The following is a 20208-nucleotide window of genomic DNA, read 5'->3' on the forward strand; positions in this document are numbered from 1 at the left end:
ACCAGCACACTAGGCACCAAGGTCCCAGAATCAAAGAGACTCTCCCGCCTGCAGCTTGGGTCTTTGTAACACTCTGCCCCCTGCTCTCCACCTCCCTGCTTCCCCTTGCCGGCTCTGGAGCACTTGACAGCTACAGCAAGGCTGCCACCAGGTGAGTCTGACAGCCAGCACCAAGGAACAAACACATACAGCCTGCTGGATGCAGTGAGGCGATGAATCTGAGATAGGCAGGAAAATATCTGTCATTTCCTCCCTCCCCTTGATTACCACACTCTGTCAAGGGGTGTTGGACCAGGCTGGCAGGTCAGTTGCCTTGCCTTGCCTCTCATTTATAATCAAACTGTGTTGTGAGTGTCACTGGTGAAAAGTTAACATTCTCTTTTAGTGGATGCAACACCAGATCGCGTGTCTCAGCCTCCAGTGCCAGCTTCCTGGAGTCAGGCCAAAGGCCCTCTCCCCGTACCCACCCTCCAGGTCGGCCCTGGGCAAGAACAGTGTGATTTTATGTTTTGTGACTGAGGGAGAGAAGGCGCATGTCCTGGAGGCTCCACTTCTGAGCAAACTCTCTGCTTATGGTTCAGATTGGGAAGAATCGTGTTGTCATAGCAACATGCATCTTCTGTGACCCAGATACATCTGACCTATCAGTGCATTCTTGGGGGGAAGAGGGAGCAGAGAGTGGGTCACCCGACTGTAAAGGAAGAAGGCAGACAGAAAATAAAAAGAAAACACAGGCACTGACACAGAGTGAACAGGGAGAGAAACCAAAGCAGGAGGAGAGAGAGTGAGAACTGAAAGGAAGGCAAAATCAAGAAATTAAAAAAAAAAACCAGGAAGGTAAAAACTAAGGAAAGAGAAAGACAATGTAAAGGGAGGTAAGGGAAACATTACAAAAAAAAAAACAGACAGACATGAGTAAAAGACATGAGGGAAGAAAATAAATCCAGAATGAGGATGCGAGAGAAAAGCATATAGAGATTGAAAGGGAAGAGAGGAACAACTAAAGAGGACCACGGAAAAGCAAGCAAAAGGGGGAGAAAGTAAGGATAAAGAATATGGAGTCAGAAGTGAGATTAGGGACTAGAGGCGTGGCCTAGAGGCTAAAGACCTTGCTTTGAACACACCGGGATCCCATAGGGATGCCGGTTCTAATCCCGGCAGCTCCACTTCCCATTCAGCTCCCTGCTGTGGCCTGGGAAAGCAGTTCAGGATGGCCCAATGCTTTGGGATCCTGCACCCGCGTGGGAGACCTGGAGGAATTTCCTGGCTCCTAGCTCCAGATCGGCACAGCACCAGCCGTTGCGCTCACTTGGGGAGTGAATCATCGGACAGAAGATCTTCTTCTCTATCTCTCCTCCTCTCTGTATATCTCTCTGTATATCTGACTTTGTAATAAAAATAAAACAAATCTGAAAAAAAGAAGTGCAATTATATAAGAGAGGTAGGGAGTGGGAAAAGGAGAAGAGAGCAGGAGCAACAGTGAGACGCTGACTAAAGGGAAAGTGAAAAGGAGAAAGAGAGAGAAAGAGAGGAAAGCGGGAACCAGCAAGCAAAGTTTGAGAGAGAGAGAGAGAGAGACTGCCTCACAAAAATCAGGAACCTGGTTCAGTCTATCCCAAAGTTCCCAACCGCACAGGCACAGCAAAGGCTTCCCTATACACACAGGTAAAACCCAGCCAGCACGTCACCCAAGTCGGTTCCCACAGTAAATGCCAAGAGGGAGGGAGACCTTTCCTGCATCCCTGTCTCTCCTGGATGGTCCTCCCTAGGCGGTATTGTCACTAAGTATAGAAGGACTCTCTCCCTCCTGTGACACAGCCGCTGAGGCCAGGCTAGGCCAAAACCAGCAGCCAGGAACAAGATCAAATCGGTGTTCCCATATGGCAAGGCCAGTGTGTCTCCTGACAGGCTGTTTAGCACGTGTGCGGTGCCACAATGCTAGTAGCCCCCACTGTCTTGCTTTCACTTTATTTTTTTTTTTCCTGGAGGTTGACTTATTTTCATTGGGAAGACAGATTTACAGAGAGAAGGAGAGACAGAGAAGAAAAGATTTCCATCCATCGGTACACTGCCCAAATGGCCACAACCACACCCGGAGCTGACCTGATCTGATCCAATCAGACCTGATCCAACCCAAATCCCAGAGCTGGAAGCTTATCCCAGGCCTCCCACACAGGTGCAGGGTCCCATACACTTGGGCCACCCTCCACTATTTTCCCAGGCCACAAACAGGGAGCTAGAACAGAAGTGGAGCAGCAAGGACTTGAAAGTGGAGGATTAGCCAGTTGAGCTATTCTGCAGCACCCTTGTGTCTGTCTGAACTCCTTGTAAGATCGTGCAACACCCAAGAATTTCCTCAGGGACAGAAAAGATGTGGCATGGAAACAGGTTAGAGATGTGAACGAAGAGAGAGGGCAGAGAGAGACTGAAATTGAGTTAGTGAAATTGAGTTAGTGAGAGTGTGACAATCATTCAGTCTTCTCTGCTCCCCATTTGCAGGTATGGTCCAAAGGGAGCAGCCAGGCTGGGGTTCTGTCTCTCTCTCTCTCTCTCTCTCTCTCAGACCCAGGAGGGGGACTCACTCAGCTTTCTCTTTCCAATGTGTGAGCAGAAGTGGTTGCGTGCTGAGTGGTTTCTGGGCAGGATCCAGAACATGGGGGAGAAGTGTCAGGCAAGGCCACCTGTGAGGTTTTTCATTTAAGGGGATGTATAATAACTGTGATGTGCCCGGTGGCGTGGCCTAGCACCTAAAGTCCTCGCCTTGAATGCCCAGGATCCCATATGGGCGCTGGTTCTAATACCAGAAGCTCCACTTTCCATCCAGCTAGCTCCCTGCTTGTGGCCTGGGAAGGCAGTTGAGGACAGCCCAATGCATTGGGACCCTGCATCTGTGTGGGAGACCCGGAAGAGGTCTGGTTCCCGGCTTCAGATCGGTATCAGCACTGGCCGTTGCGGCTCATGTGGGAGGTGAATCATCGGAAGGAAGATCTTCCTCTCTGTCTCTCCTCCTCTCTGTATATCTGAATTTGTAATAAAATAAATAAATCTTTTTAAAAAAAATAACTGTGTGATAGAGACTATTATATCCAGCAGCATGTAACTTCATGGCATTATAAATTTCTATTTTTCTTCCTGTTGTTGATTTGTATTGTGGCTTTTCATTTAAGGGGATGTACAGTAGCTGTGTAATGGAGACTATCATATCCAGATGTGAGGATACAATGTAGTATGCATCTCTACTTTTAGACAAAGATGGACTCCCAATGAAACTGCTTACTAGATCTTCACAATAAGATGCTGGACTCTGCCATTGTCCATGCCTGTGGTGATGGACATAGGACTGCATATGAAGAGCTATAGCATGGTAATGATTGAGGGGAACTCAGTGAGGAAGGAGGGAATTGGGGGGATAAGGGAAATTTCAGGGCCTATGGAACTGTGTCATAAAATGATAATAATAACAAGAAGTAAAATAAAAACATACAAAATAAATTTACAAGATTCTTAAATAAAAGAAACTTAAATCTTTTTAAAATAAATGAATTTTTAAAAATATTTAATTCTTTTTATTGGAAAGTTAGATATACAGAGAGGAGGAGAGACAGACAGGAAGATCTGTTTCTCTTTCTCACACACACATCCTCACTGCTCATTCGGATACGCATACATTCACACTAACACAGACAAGTGCATACACACATGCACACACAGTATACACACACATATACATTCACACATCTTCTCAGTTCAGATACGCTCATACACACACAAACACACTGACATGCACTCTTACAGACACACACTCACACAAACATATTCACAGTTACACAGATGCAGACACACTCACCCTACAAACATTCATGTCTAATAGTTCAACTGAGAAGCATCAACCATACTGGAATTTTCTGGAACAACTGAAGACCCGAGCCACATGGCCCACTCCCCATAGCACTGCAAGACTTGCCTGTCCGAGGATTGTGGAAGCGTCCCAGGTGCACCCTGGAACTACCTGTCTGGCTCCTTCGGAATATTCCCTTTGCATCCCTTCCAAGCAGGCCCACGTCACACCTGAGGCTCTGGGAGGATGTGCAGACTTCCCAGCATTCTCTACTTGTACACCTTCTACCAGGGGCCCATGTCTCCATGTCAGACTCAGCAAGCATTTCCAAGGAAATATCAGTAATGACCCTATTGACAGTGTGTGAGTCTGGGGATTCTTGCCACATTTAAATGCAAATCTGGATTCCCTGTTCTGATGCAAATATACTCCATCTCCATGAGCCAATGCCAGCAGTCTCCAGTGAGGGAGGAGAGGTTGACCACTACCTACTCTGCCCCTACCCCCTACATTTCTACCTCCTGCAATCCCAGGCCCAGAGCAACCAAGGGCAACAGAGAAGGACTGGCAAGCCCCAGGCAGAAGCAAGGTTGTTCTCAGAATCCATGCTGGGATTTGGGTGGAGGAATCTCCTTCCCACTTCCCCAGTGGATAAGGAGATGGAGCCCAGAGCCCAGCCAACACAGGTAAGTGATAGAGTACCTGATCATGGACGCTGGCTCCCTGGGATTAAATCCCAAATCCCTTCTGTTAGACTGCACCTCATCTCTGTTGGAGAGATCAAGAAACTGAGACCCATGCACAAGCATTAAACACTTCTCAACAGTCCCCAAGCGTACCATCAGAAACCCACTTTCACACACACCTGTGGACATTGAGGCTTTGAGACTTCCTGGGCTGTAGCAATGACTTCCAGGTGCCATGTGGACATTGAGGCTTTGAGACTTCCTGTCATCGCTGTGACAAGATGCATGGGATGCCCACTGGAAGGGTGAGCATCAAGGCGACTGCTGCACATGCCACAAACACTGGCAGCAAGTGCCAGGGCTGGGGAGTCCAGGTGAAGATAAGAGCCAACAAGCAGAATGAAGACCCACAAGCTCCATGTGAAAATTGTTAGCCCCGTGCATACCCGAGCCTGTTCAGTGACGCCCTGACTTGCTAGGGTGAGGACAAACTGGCAACCATGGTGTGAGTTAAGACACATTCACCCCAAGAGGAGACTCCTTGGTGCCCCTGCAGGCAGGCTGTGGCAATGTCTGGCCTGCTTGACAGGGCATGGAATCTAACATCAGATTCACTTGAAAACATTGTGGACTGGCCAACACAGTGGCAGCATTTCTGACTCACAGGACAGGATTTCATAGCTTGCAAGGGCCATGAGGTTAAAATACCATGGAGGCTTGGGGTCAAGGTCAGCAAAGTAGTGGACTGGGTCTGGAAGCTGGAGGCAGCCTGTGCAACATAGCCACATCTCCACCTCACCAAAGACCCTTACTCTCAGGCTGGCTCCCTGCCCTGGGCTGGGCCCCACACTTCCCCAGTCTCAGGCCTTACCAGCAGCTACATCCCCAGCCAGCCCACCAGCACTGTGGCTAGCAGTTTCTGCTGCTGGTGCTTGGAGAAGGTTCAGGCAACCTAGAGGCCAAGTACCCTGGCATCTGGTTCCTTGGCATGCTGTCCCTTCAGCTCCCCTCTTTGCTGGGTCTCACCACACCACCCTGTACCCTCCTGCCTGGTCAGCCCTGTGCACTCTGCTCACCAGCTCCCACCTGCTACCCAGGGTTCTCCACAGCTATGGCCCATGCCAGAGTCTCCCACCCACCTGCATACTGCTGCCTCACTTCTGTTGGGCCAGGGACCCCCATGAGGCTGATGCCCACCAGGAGTCTGGCAGTTCACCAGAGCTTCGCAACTTGGTGTCCTGGACATGATCAGTAGGCAGGCCCCACAGCTGACAGGATTGGCCAGGAAGAGGGTCCTTCTCTGTCTGGACGCTCTCCCATGCAGCTCTCAGAGAGAAGGTCAAACAATTTCTGTTGGTACTCACGTTTGCTGTCGCATGGTGGGGGAGGCAATGACTGGCAGAGAGGAAACTCCCACTCCTAGGACTCAGACATGGGAACGGAGCATGTGCAACCATACTGTACACAGTGTTCTGTGATTCCCTGCTACATTATAGAACTTTTTCAGTTTTCAAAATGTTTTTACTGTTTTCCACAACACACTTTTGTGTGGCAGGATCTCACCTGAGAAAGGGTCCTGCAGCCTCAGATAAGTCATTTCCTTCCCTCCCCTCGAAGACAAAGTTCATCTTCTAAAGAGAAGAACCCTGGTTCTCTTAAACACTGCTGGGTATGGGGTCCAAGCCAACAGCAGCACTGGGATGATGAAGTGGTGCAGCTCCAGGGCAGAGCACGGGCACAGAGGCCAGGCCTGCCTCTCGGGGGTCCAAAGTGCCCCCCACACAGCTGGTATTTACCTGCCCAAGTCCCAGATCAATCTTCAGGGGCAAGCCCTGCTTCTTGACAGAAGCATTGTGGGCCAAGCCTGTGCCAGGGGTGAGTCCCACACACTGATGCTCCAGCCCAAGTGGTCAGTCATGAGACTATCCCATGTGTGGTATAGAGATGAGTGCCATCTCACAGGTGTCACAGACCCAGGGATGCGGAACACTGTCTCTCTCCCACTCCATTCACACTGCTGCTCACAAAGCAACAGGTGCTGATAGGTGATGGACAAGACCGAAATAAACTAGGTTCAGGGCTCCTTGCCATGTCAGAGTTGGTGTCTTCACAAGGATGGATCTGCTTAGTCTCTGGCCCTGGCGCACAGCTGTGGGAGGGTAACTTTCTTCTCTGACCCCATAGCTAAGAAGTCAGAGGCAGTTTGCACTTTCTGCAGACATTCGTGGCCTCAGCCCTGAACCTGGACTGGTGGGCTGGCCTAGTTTCCTGCTGAGAGGCATTGTTTGTGTTGATTCCCTGATGGGCCATGCATATGCCAGGGAACAGAGCACACCCTGTGTCAGGGAAGTGTTCCGAGGTCCAGCCTCTGACTTTACAGTCGGAGGCAGCAGACACTGCTGTGCGGTTTTGACCTTCAGCACTGGCTTCATTAAGCACAGGTTGTATGGAGGCCTGATTGTAGACTAGGCAGTCTACTGATGAGTAGATGTGACCTTATTGGCAGGGACAAGATTCTTAAATTTCTCATGCTTAGTAATGGGAACAAGTCACAGTGGAAGCATACCTACCTTTGGTAACGCTTATAGTAAGGGATAAATGTTTGGAATGCTGGCATTGAGGTGTGGTGAACATAAAGACCATGAACATACGGGATAACAGGCCTGGGGTAATTGAAGACCCCAAAGTGCTAGCAAGAGTAGACATACAGCTTCTCCAGTGAGGGAGGTGAAGACTGCCTCTACTCCAGGGAAGGGCCTGATCCAGGGATAAAGATGAAGACTGCCCCTGCTGCAGGGATGTTCCTGATCCAGCATTCACTCCCACATGAGAAGGCGGACAGCAGGGGCTTCAGCAAACAGTTGGAATGCAAATGAACTGTAAGATGTTGGCATGGAAGCAGAGGAAACCAGCACAAGAAAAACCCAGGCAAAGGGAAGGATCACAGACCTCCAACAGCCAAGAACAACAAGATTTACAGCAGGACTACCTCCCTCCAAACAGGCCCGATTACAAGGCAATGAAGAACAAGACCAACAGGCGCAATGTCAAGTGCATGCACCTGTTAGGTTACAGAAGCATGGCTGTGCCTAACTACATGAACTGCTATGTTTTGTCCCATAGGCAATGAGAAGGGTCAGCATGGCAGTGGCTTTGGCTCTTGGTTGCCCACAGGTGGGTCCAGAACCTCTGAGAGATGCAATGTAGGGGGTCTCTGAGATAGCACAGGCCAATCAATGGTTGCGTTCTAGGTTCCTGCCCATCATTGGCCAGCTGGGGTGGTCACGGAGGGAGGGTTTGTACTGGGAGAACTTGAGGCTCCACAGTACTCACAGGAGTACAGGTGCGCTCTTCATCCGCTTTGAACTTCTGCTCCCAGACTGGCCCTGTTTTGACAAAGTTCCAGCTCATGCAGCAAGCACACTCTTGGTCCTTTTCCTGGGTGAATTTCTGGGTCCACTGTCCTGTTGGGTGCTTGCACAGGAAGGAGGACAAGTCAGCACGAGAGAGGCACAGGCAGAGGGAGGGACCTCAGCCATCCCCACCCCACATCCCAGGGTAGCAGGATGGATCCTGCGACTCCCTTCTTCCCTTCCCTCTTTTCTCCCTCCCTCCTATGGAGGCCCAGGTGAAAGCTCCCCAGGGGTCAGCAAGAACACACTCCCTCCCACAGGCATGCACCACAGCATCACCGTCGTATGTGTCAACAGGCAGGCTGGGCCCTTCCATGGGGACATGGGCTTCTGTCTGTCACCTGGATGGTGGCAGGCTGGTCCACCACTTTGTGGAGCTGAATCCCTTGTAGGTGCTGGTCTCGCATGAAGATGTCAGAGTCATTCATTGTGAATTTCCCATGTATAAACCAAGATACTGATCTCAGGTGCTTCTGGGCTGGGGACCCATCAGCAGGCCTCATGACAGCCATAGCCAGCTCTGGGAGTCCTGACAGCAGGTCTTTCCTCTGAGTATGCTTATTGCCATCAGTACTGAGATGTGTGCTTGGTTGTTGAAATCTGCTGGGGCTTATACATTTGTGACTTTCCCTGTGGTGTTATGGCCTGCCTGGCCTAGCCTTTACCTGTTGTGTGGACCCTTATATGGCAAGCACCTGAAATTTTACAGCAATTCCAGTAAAGTTTATGAGCACAGCGATATTATTTACCCACTTTTCCTGTCTGCTGACACACATCCCACTCTCACAGGTCTCAGATGACAGTGCCACTTTCCCACTGTGACAATATCACCATCATATTAGTCAGACACTCGCCTTGACTCTCTCATGTACTCATCATATCTGTTTCTCACACTCACCAGGGCAGTGTCACTCCTTTCCCCTCTCTCTCACACACACACACTCTCCCTGACCATTTCACACACCCAGGATGTGCGAATATGCCAACAGGACAGTGTCACATGCCCACCTCGAGGGTTTAACACAACCACCAGGACAGTCTCACATCTACCAAGACAATCATACACACCCACCATGACATTCTCACACCCTCCATGGTGTCTCACATGCCCAGTAGAACAGTATCACACATCACTACGACAGTCTCCAATGCCTACCAGGACAGTCTCACACAACCACTATGACAGCTTCACACGCTCTCATGCCCACCATGACTGTCCCACATGCCAACCATAACAGGCTCATGCACCCACTATGGCAGTCTCTCAAAATAACCTGCACAGGGTCACACACTCACAGGACTGTGTACAGGTGCCTCCCCCATCTGATGTCATCACTCCTCCTTTGGAAGCGCCCACCAGTGTCTCAGGCTATCCCATTGGGATCTCTGCTGAGTGTCCACGCTCCAGGGATTCCATAAGCTTTACAGAGCACACCCTGAATCTTTTGAGTAATGTAAGAAATAGATTATTTGATGCCACTCTCTTGGGCTTGTGTTTGGACGAGAAGACTCATTCCCCCTGGCCATACCTACAATGGCCCTGGGGCTGGTTATCCCAGTCTGGGCTAGAAAGAGCCTCCCTGGAGCCAAGGATGTCTCAATGCTTGCCACTGCTGAGACTTGGAAAACACACAGAACGAGTGTGTATACAAACAGATTCAGGTACAAAGAGCTTAAAGAGCTCCTGAGCAGCCCAAGGTTTCCTGATCAGAAGACTTCTCACATGTTCTACATGCCTAGAGAGTTCCTTGTCAGTAAAGCAGGAGCTTACGATTGTCCAGTATTACCAACACATGGGGAAAAAGGATGAGTTCGGCCTGTGAGTGCCAGTGGGCTGGCTGCCCTGCAGGGGCCAGGCTATGCAGGCTCACAGGGGTGATCTCCTTGCTTGTGACTCCTTAGTACTTCTCTGATCTGAGACCAGGAAGGGCAGACTACTCTGCTCTGTGAGGAAGAGCACTCGAGGATGCATACTTCCTCCTCGCCTGCCCCTCTTGGTGTGTGTACTCCTTAGAGCAAAGTTGCCCTAAGCACTTACTCATTCTCATGTTTTAGGAAGCGCCAAACACATTCTCAGTTAGGCAGGTGGTAACCACACCAGACCTCAGAGTGGAGTGTGGTGCTTGCAGCAGACACACTGTGCCCCCCTTATCATGAAGGTTCTGAGAGATGTACAGTGAAACTAGCAGTGCAGCTCTGTGGCCATGTGTGCACAGGAGCCTGAGGTGCTGGCCCTCAGAGGAGGACCCAAGCTGGACCCTGAAAGCACCATTATCCCTGGAATGACACACATCTGGAGTCAGCAAACATCAGACCTTTCAGTGCGCAGACTCGGTCTCCTGTGATAACAGAACATGGATGCCACCAGTCAATCTAACAGTCCACCTTAGCTAGGAAACACTGTTGCAGAAGAACTGCACCAACTTCATTGAAAATGTATTTGCTTGGGCCCGGCGGCATGGCCTAGAGGCTAAAGTCCTTGCCTTGAACGCCCTGGGATCCCATATGAGCGCCGGTTCTAATCCCGGCAGCTCCACTTCCCATCCAGCTCCCTGCTTGTGGCATGGAAAAGCAGTTGAGGACAGCCCAAAGCCTTGGGACACTGCACCTGTGTGGGAAACCAGGAAGAAGTTCCTGGTTCTTGCCTTCGGATCGGCGCCCACCGGCCGTTGCAGCTCACTTGGGGAGTGAATCATCAGACGTAAGATCTTCTCTGTCTCTCCTCCACTCTGTATATCTGACTGTAATAAAATGCATAAATCATTAAAAAAAAAAGAAAGAAAATGTATTTGCTTCAGAAGTAAACATCAGGTCTGGCAGGGCAGCCTAGCGCTTGCCTCACAAGTGCAGGGATCCCATATAAACACTGGTTCTAATCCTGGCAGCCCCACTTCTCATTCAGCTCCCTGCTTGTGGGCCTTGGAGTCCTCCACCCATGTGGGAGACCCAGGAGAGGCTCTGGACTCCTGGCTTCAGATTGGCTTGGCTCCAGCCATTGCGGTCACTTGGGGAGTGAATCATTGGACGGAAGATCTTCCTCTCTGTCTCTCCTCGTCTCTGTATTTCTGACTTTGTAATAAAAATAAGCCTTTAAAAATTAAAAAATAAAAAGCTGTATACACACACACACACACACACACACAGAGTCAACACCAAAAGTTAGACGAGGAAGAGAACACCTCACCGAAAGGGGCAAGAGCTCTAGTGGGAACAGGCAGTCTTCATAGTCCGCAGGTGGAAGCAGCAGCTTGCAGCTGGCCCTCACCCAGGAAGAATACATCTGACTGTGGGGCTGTCCAGAGGGTGTGAACACAGGATACCCTGCCCCTTGTACATGACATTCTCATGGTCCCACCCCCACTGGTGCCCCTTCCCTGTGTGCAACACTGACAAGCTGCAGCCCCCTGCCCGTAACACTCACAGGACACCACACCTATTCATCATGTACAGGTCACTGCCTCCACAAGGCCTCACAGAGCCCTGCCCCACCCACACAGGGCTCTACCCCCATATGCGGCATGCACATGGCCCCACTACTGCTGAAGGGAAAGAGTTCTTCTGATGGAGAAAAGCCTGCACTCCCTGCAGCATCAGCTGCTTCTGCCCCAGGGTGGCCTTCAAGGAGTAAAACAGGGACCAGGGGCCCATCTGCAAGACAGAGGCAATTGGTCTTCTGGGGGACCAGCAGTCCACTCACCCCATGGCACATGTTATAGGCCAAGCCTCCTCTAGACCCAGGCCTGGGGCCACTCAGCCCCTATACCCACTGGCATGGCCCCTCAACAGGAGCCACAGTCCAGGAAATACTAGGACTCCTTTCCCTCCCCATCCTTCCCTCCTTCTTCCCCATCCCCTCACTCCACTCCTCCCATTTTCTTTCATCTCCCTCCTCCCAATCCTTCCCTCCCCTCCTTCGTCCCTCCTCACTGACAAACCCTCTTGCCTTTGGGAACCTTTCTGTACTCTCTAGTTCTGTAAGGGCAGCTTTGTGGACTCCCCATAGTAATGATATTGGGACAGTGTTGGCCTTCCATGTGATCCCTATTACAATGAACTTGGTGCTCATTGCCAATGTACATGCAGAGACTCAACCATCACATGGGACCAATTTCTATGCAAGCAGTTATGAAACACCCTCACTAGGCTCAAGGAAAAGAAAATCCACAGGCAGTTCTGTTTGCCTCTTGGGTTGCCCCAAGCCTAGAAGGGGGCCATCTTTCACCTGTGGATCTCAGGGCTGATGTGTCTGGCTGGAGTGATACAGCAGCAGGCTCTCAGTAGGAACCTGGTGAGCCTGCTGTCATTTCTCCTGCTCAGCCCCTGCCATTGATCTTGGTCTGAAGAGAGCCAGTGGCTGAAGTTTCAGCGTCTGCAGGCTCAGCTGCTGGGTCCTCTTCCTCTACATGGTCCTCACTGCCCTCAGTGATGGGGATGGAGGGATGACAACAGAGACTACAGCAGCTGGGGTCTCGGCTTCCATGGTCTCAGGTGTTGGGTCCTGGACCTCACTGCTCCTGGTACTGGGTAAAGATGGAAAGTCCACAGGGATGTTGTCTGGGATTGGGAAGGGATTGGGCAGGCCCTGGGCACTCCTGCCTGCTCTGGGTCAGGCAAGGGAGAGCCAAGCACACAGGCAAGAACAGTCTCCAAGGATGCAGGCTTAGGCTCCTGGTGGCCCTGAGGTGATGCAGGCTCACAGATGGGCAAGATAGGCTTTGATCTGGGCAGCCACACAGTCCAGTGTGCCGGTGCAATACATAGCATGATCAGGCTGGAGGTTGGGCCTGGTCAGAATTCTCCAAAGGCAGAACTTTCTCCTGGTCCCAATAGTCCAGTCCCAGAGATTGTGTGGTCTCCCTAGAGGCTCAACACAGCCCCAGGCCCTCCAGGTACTTGCACCTTAGGGTCATCTGGAACCTTGAGGAGCTGCACGAAGGTAGTCTCAGAAACCTCATCTTTATCTTTATCTTTATCTTCATCTTCATCTTCATCTGAGCATGGCTCAAGCCAGTATTGCTCCCTGGGCCGTACTGCTGTAAGCTGCTGGTTGGGATCCCACATTAGCAGGCACTCTAAGTACTCTGCCAGGCTTGAACTAACTTTGACAGGCAGAGTACAATCTGAAACAGGGATACCAGGTTGGACATCTCTGGTGTGGTAACTTCAGATATGGAGGTAGGCAGGATAGGAGCTCAGTGACTTCCCTGCCCAGGGCTGAGCTGCCTACCACATGGCCCCCAGCATGAGATGGCAGGAGCTATCTGACTCCCAGTGCTGAATTCAGACTGGGAAGTTGGCCCAGGCTTTGCTGCATCCTGCATAGGTCCCTGGAGGGCTCACCCTGCAGGTTCCAGTGGTGAAAGCAGGGTGAGCTCAGGAAGCTGTTCTTTTTTTTTTTTTTTTTTAAAGATTTATTTATTTTATTACAGTCAGATATACAGAGAGGAGGAGAGACAGAGAGGAAGATCTTCCGTCTGATGATTCACTCCCCAAGTGAGCTGCAACGGCCGGTGGGCGCCGATCCGAAGGCAAGAACCAGGAACTTCTTCCTGGTTTCCCACACAGGTGCAGTGTCCCAAGGCTTTGGGCTGTCCTCAACTGCTTTCCCATGCCACAAGCAGGGAGCTGGATGGGAAGTGGAGCTGCCGGGATTAGAACCGGCGCTCATATGGGATCCCGGGGCGTTCAAGGCAAGGACTTTAGCCTCTAGGCCACGCTGCCAGGCCCAGAAGCTGTTCTTGATGGAGTTGAACTGCATCCTCCAGGGCACACCCCACATGCTGGGGGTGTATGTGGCATGGTGTAGGGTGTGCTAGCTGGGTTCTCCTTGGGCTTGTGTATTGGCTCTGTGTCTATGGGTGTGGGGAGGACACTGCTCCATTTAAGGTGTGCAGTGTGATCTGTATACTGGGGACAAATGTGGTGCTGGCCTATGTCATGCAGGACAGGAGCCACTGGAACCCTTAGTGGGTCAGACTTGGTTCCTACATATTGGCCCCAAACCACAATGTCTAGGTCATGGATTGGGATCTTATAGCAGGTGTCCCAGGCCCTGGGGAGCTGAGGCTAGCTTTAGACTCCAGTAAGACAGCTGTGTGCAGGCTGCACCTTCCTCTCCCACACATTGTCAGCCTGCATGCTCTCTAGCCAGGTTTTAAAGTGCTCACAGTCCATTCTCAGCTGCTTTAGCTCTAGCTCTTTCCTTTCCAGGTTTATGGGAGAGACATCAAAACATCATGCTGCAAGTCAATCATCTCTCCTAAGTCTCTGCTTCATCCAGTCTCCTCTGACTCAATACTTACTCCCCAGGTGAGAACTTTACATCTCTGACTGCTAAACAGCCCATGAATAACCAATGCCCAAGACTTGTTTTTCAAGTTCTTATCAGCTTTTAGCTCACAGTGGAAGGGATCTGTGGGCTGTTTGGTATTGTGTCTTTTGAAGCCTCTCTTGGCCTCTCTAGGCCACGTGACTCAAAACTCTGGCGATAGGGGGAATCAGAATTTGTGATCTGATCCTAGAAAACATGTGTTCTAACTGGGCCTCCTCAACTGTTGGTGACTATGCAGTGGACAGCCATGCCCAGGTGCAAATAGGGGACAGTTCATTCTGGCCTGAAGAGGGTGGCAAGTACCGTTTAAGGAGATGGAGAACAGAGCAGGTTGGACAACTCTTCTGGCTGAGCTGTGGCAACAAGTGTCTAAGTGAGTTAATAGACTTTGTTGCTTCTCAACCTTGAAGCAACAAAACCAACACCATTTCAGAACTGTCAAATTTACTCAAGCAATACCCTTGGAACATTCTGCTCCATATCAGGCTTTCTAAGATGACATCAAGTGAATGTGCCCCATCCCTGTGTGCTGGTGAAGTTGGGTAGAAGGGAGCAGTTCCATCTGGCACACACACACGCACACACACACACACAGTTACCCTCACAGACAAGAAAAAATGAAAGAAAAGAAAAATTGGAAGCATTTGTCCTGCACACCTTCCCTCATACCTTGACTTTTTTGCGCCCTAATCAGTGACCCTCTGGATGTGCGTCTTTGTCAACTATGTAAACATCAAAAAGAAAAAAATTATAAAAAAGAACTACCTTCCTTCCTTTTGCAGAAGCATTTGAGCATACAAGGCCTAATATACATGGATAAGAAACTAGTAAAGTATTCTGAAAACAATGAAAACACCAAGAGCCAGGGCTGTGTCCTAGTGGATTAAGCCCCCTTAAGTGTGCATCCCATATGGGAACAGTTTTGAATCCTGGCTGCTCCACCTCTGCCCCAGCTCCCTGCTGATCTTCCAGGAAAAGCAACAGAAGATGGGCCAAATGCCTGAAGCCCCTGAGCTCACTTGGAAGACCCAGGTGAAACTTCCACATCCTGCTGTTGTTCTGGCCTAACGCCAGTGTGGCCATTTGGGAGTAAACCAGTGTTAGCTTTGCTGAACACTGAAGGAAAAAAAATACCAGCTGAGTACAAACAGGTCTTTAGTAAACAAAGAGAAGTCTCTTCCTGGGCCTTTCCCCCACGCAGTGGAAGGACAAGCAGGAGAGGAGGGGACAGCAAGTGGGAGAGTCAAGCTGGGTTGCTGACAGAGGTTTTATACCTCTTCTGTCATGAGTGCGACATCAGCCCTGCTTGGGCCCTGATAGGGCAAGGAATGTTGGCCTTTGTCCATCATTGACCCCTATGTGGCCTTGGCTGCCTTCGGGGTGTGCCAGATCACTGGCTGAGGTCACTGTGTAACTTCCTGTATTCAATTCCTGTAACCACAATAACCATCAACCAGTATATGAAAGATCTACATTTGTTTTTGTCTCTCTCTGTGACCCTGATTCAGAAATAAATAAACAGATGGATAAATAAATCTCAAAGAGGGTGAAAAACAAAGGTTCACTGTTGTGATGTGGTAGGGTAAGTTGCCACCTGCAATGCTCACATCTCATGTTGGCACCAGTTTGAATCCCAAATGCTCCACTTTCAATACAGTCTCTCGATAATGTGCTTTGGAAAGCAACAGGAGCCAGCCCAAGTGCTTGGGTCCCTGCACCCATGAGAGAGACAGGGAGGAAGCTCTAGGTTCCTGGCTTTGGCCCAGCCCAGCCCTCATCATTGTGGCCATTTAGGGAGCCAACCAGGAGATGGAAGGCCTCTCTCTACAACTCTGCCTTTCAAACACACACGCCTTTGAAAAATATTAGTAATTAAAAAAAATGAAAAGACACACCTGCATTTAATATTAAGCTCTTTAAAAGCAACTGCTGTGAAAACCATCCTCTTAAGGCTACAAAGGGCTTGTTGCATGGTGCTGGGCAAGTGCATATGAATGTTTAACTGAGCTGTCAGGAATTTCTCCAACAGATTTGTTGGGGCCAATGGAACTGTTAGGTCACAACAAAATGGAGCAAAAAGAAAATGGATCTCTTGTTTTTTCTACCCCTACACAGGTATCCTCTAATAAAAGAAGCTTCGATGTCTTCAACCAGAGTGGTGCATTTGTCCCAATCAATGAGTTGCTCTTATGTTGTATGTTCTGTGGGTTTGGAAAAGCACATATATGGAGGCTGCTGTTATCTCTGAATCTCTCTGCCTGGCTTATTCATCTTTATGTCTCTAACCTCTAGCAAACACTGAGCTTTTTACTATTTCCATAGAATTACCGGTATGGTGTTGGAATCATATAATACATGTACTTTTTAGATTGTCTTCTTTCACTTAATAATACACTCTTAGGTTCTTTCTATGGTCCCATGGCATGAGAGCTTGTTTCTTCTTAGTGTTGAATAGTATGCCATTATCTGGATGTATCACAGTAGATTTACCCATTCACCCACTGAATGACATCTGGTTACTTTCAAGTTCGGACCATTAGTAACAATTATCCTCATCAATGTGCAGGGTGTTGTGTGGATGTAAGCTTTCTCCTCCTTTGAATAAAATATCAAAGAACACAGCTAATACATCAGATAGTATATTTAGGTGTGTTTAGGGTTGCAATGAACCACCAACTGGCTTCCCCAGAAGCCATATGTGGCATTTGGATTCTGAACACCAAGCAAATAATTCCTGTTGCCCACACGCTTGGCAGTATCCAGTGTTCTCACTGCCAGCCAGCTGGTAGCTGTGGAGTGCGGTCATAGAATTGAACGTGGGTTTGCCTGATGACTCACCAAGAAGCATTATTTTATGTGCTTTCCTGCCATCTGTCAAGGTTTTTGACACAGTTTTAAAAATTGGGTTATTGGCTTCTTTTGTTAAGTTGTAAGAATTTCTTAAACATTGTGGATGATGGCCCTTTGTCAGACAAGTCTGCAGCAAATATCTTCTGCCAACCTGGGCTTTGCCTTTTCATTCTTTAGCGATATCTTCCACAAAGCAGAGTTCTAGCTTATTGACTCTTACTTCCATGGCGTGTGCCTTAGGTGTTACATCTTCAAAAAGCATCATTAAGCCCAAGGACTTAAATCATCATCCAGATGTGTTGCTTTTTTGTGTTTAAATTTATATCCGTGATTCAGTTTAAGATACATGAAATTTATCATGTTAAAGTCAGGCCTTCCACCCAGCTTTCTTTTGGACAACTCCACCCACACTTGGCATTCCACAGGGTTCAATTCCTGACACTCATTCCGGTTGCTGCTCAGGCTTCTCGAGCAAGGACCGTGGTCACCAGTGTCTGCAGGACTGTGTGGCTCCCCTCTGGGAGACTTCCTCTGGCATCAGCAGCTCTCTCTCTGTTCATCCGGGTCTGTACCCATACAGCTCCCTGTACATGAGAGAATTTTGGAGGGAAAGAAAATTGAACGGTAAGTCCGTCTTGATGCAAAAACTAAAAGTCTCTTCACTTACATGAACTTTTTGGAAGACCATAAAAATCCAATAAAAATAAGTAACTCTTAAAAAAGAGAGACAACAATACCATATCCAGATACAAGTTTGATTTTTAAAATCCTGCCATAAGACTATCAAAATGCAATGAAAGTAAATCAATCTTTTAGAACAGAGAGGGACATGAAATTTTTGACAATCCCTATATGCTTAAACACACGAACATGCACAGTTAGCAATTTTAAAATGTTTGTGGAACTTCCTTCAGTAGCGGACCCTCCAGGAGCTCTGTGAAACCCAGGCAGCCACTGCCAACCTAGGGGATAATCCCAGCTGCCCTAGCTGGCTCTGCCCACCCACATGAGCAGCAAGTCCGAGATCCAGCAGCCATCTCCACCCCACCCACCATGTCATGGAGAGCAATCCTGACGCCATGGGTGGCAGCTCAGGGACTGGCGGCCTGGGCAGCCTCACATCAGTGGGCACAAGAAGGTCACTGAAATGTTTTGAATGTAAGAAACAGCTGTGTTTCATTTAAAGAATTGAATAGGTCAATAATTTTATAATAGTGTGTCTGACTAGTTAGATAAGTAATCATTTTCTTGATGTGAAATTGTATTGAGGTGATTATGTAGCTCACAGTCAAGTAATCATATCTGACAACAAGCAGTCATTGGATAAATGACAGCATTTGAGCACTTTAGATGCCCTGATCTAGGAAAGCCCCTTTCCAAGTCAGGAATGGATTTCTGTCACTATAAGCCAGTCAACAACTAGAACTCCAGGCAGATTCCTTCCTTGCTTTACTTAGATCTGACTCTCCTCCCTTGGGGCCAGCACAGTGCATTTGGGGATTTTCTTAGGTTTCTACACTTGCTTGTCCGTAACACAATATTTGGCTAATATGCACTTGCTACCTATTTTTTGCTAAACTTTGGCTGCATCCCGCAGGTTTTTATGCTATTACCCTCAAATGGTTCAAATGTTAGGGGGCTGAGGATGAGTGAGATCCCAGGAACATGGGGGAGGGCGCAGGGCGGGGGCCGGCTGGGGCTGCAGCTGCAGGCTGACTTCTCTTCCGCCCTGGACCTCCGCACTCGCCCTAAAAGTGCAGCGCGCCAGTGGCAGGTGAGACTCCAGCAGCGCGGGCGGCTGCCATCCTGCCCACCATGGACCAGAGTTCCCGCGAGGAGCTGGTGCCGCCGCCCATTCTTCCTTACTCATTTGTTACTGAATCATTTGCGTGTATAATAATTGAAAAAGAAACTATTTATGGACTACGGGCAAAAGTTCCTGTACAATATTCTATTTTTGGCCTAGCAGCTAAAAGTCCTCGCCTTGAATGCACCGGGATCCCATTTGGACGCCGATTCTAATCCCGGCAGCGCCACTTCTTGGGATCCCAAGCCCAATGTCTTGGGATCCTGCACCCCTGTGCAAGACCTGGAGGAAGTTCCTGGATCCTGGCTTTGGATCAGCTCAGTACCGGCCCTTGTGCTCACTTGGGGAGTGAATCATCGAACGGAAGATCTTCCTCTCTGTCTCTCCTTTCTGTATATCTGGCTTTCCAATAATAATAAAATCTTTTAAAAAAAAGATTTATTTATTTTTATTAGAAAGGCAGATATACAGAGAGGAGGAGAGACAGAGAGGAAGATCTTCCGTTCGATGATTCACTCCCCAAGTGAGCCGCAACGGCCGATGCTGCACCAATCCAAATCCAGGAACCAGGAACCACTTCCGGTTCTCCCACGCAGGTGCAGGGTCCCAAAGCATTGGGCCGTCCTCAACTGCTTTCCCAGGCCACCAGCAGGGAGCTGGATGGGAAGTGGAGCTGCCGGGATTAGAACCGGCGCCCATATGGGATCCCGGGGCACATTCAAGGCGATGACTTTAGCCCCTAGGCCACTGCGCTGGGTCCTGTGCAATATTTTAAGAGATACATATATTAAAACTAGGTAATTATGAAACATTGAATTGTCTATGTGTATATTTTTATACCCAACTAGTAATTTAAAAATGTAATTTGAGACGAACTATTCTAACATTAGAATAGTGTGTGGGGCCTGGCACAGTGGCCTGATGTCCAAAGTCCTTGCCTCGCATGTGCCAGCATCCCATATGGGTGCTAGTTAGAATCCCAGCTACTCCACTTCCCATCCAGCTCCCTGCTTGTGGCCTTGGGACCCTGCAACCACGTGGGAGACCTGGAAGAAGCTCCTGGCTCCTGGCTTTGGATTGCTCATTTCTGGCTACCTGAGGAGCAAAACAGTGGAGAAATCTTTCTCATTTTCTCTTCTTTTCTCTGTAAATCTGACTTCCCAATAAAAATAATTAAATTTTAATAATTATAATGTGGTGTCATAAATTCGGGCAATAAATTCAACACTGTTGTATTTATGAATGATGTAAATATTAATTTCAAGTACAATAATCCACTGTTT

This window comes from Ochotona princeps, chromosome 20 (assembly GCF_030435755.1).
Source record: "Ochotona princeps isolate mOchPri1 chromosome 20, mOchPri1.hap1, whole genome shotgun sequence".
NCBI lineage: Eukaryota > Metazoa > Chordata > Mammalia > Lagomorpha > Ochotonidae > Ochotona > Ochotona princeps.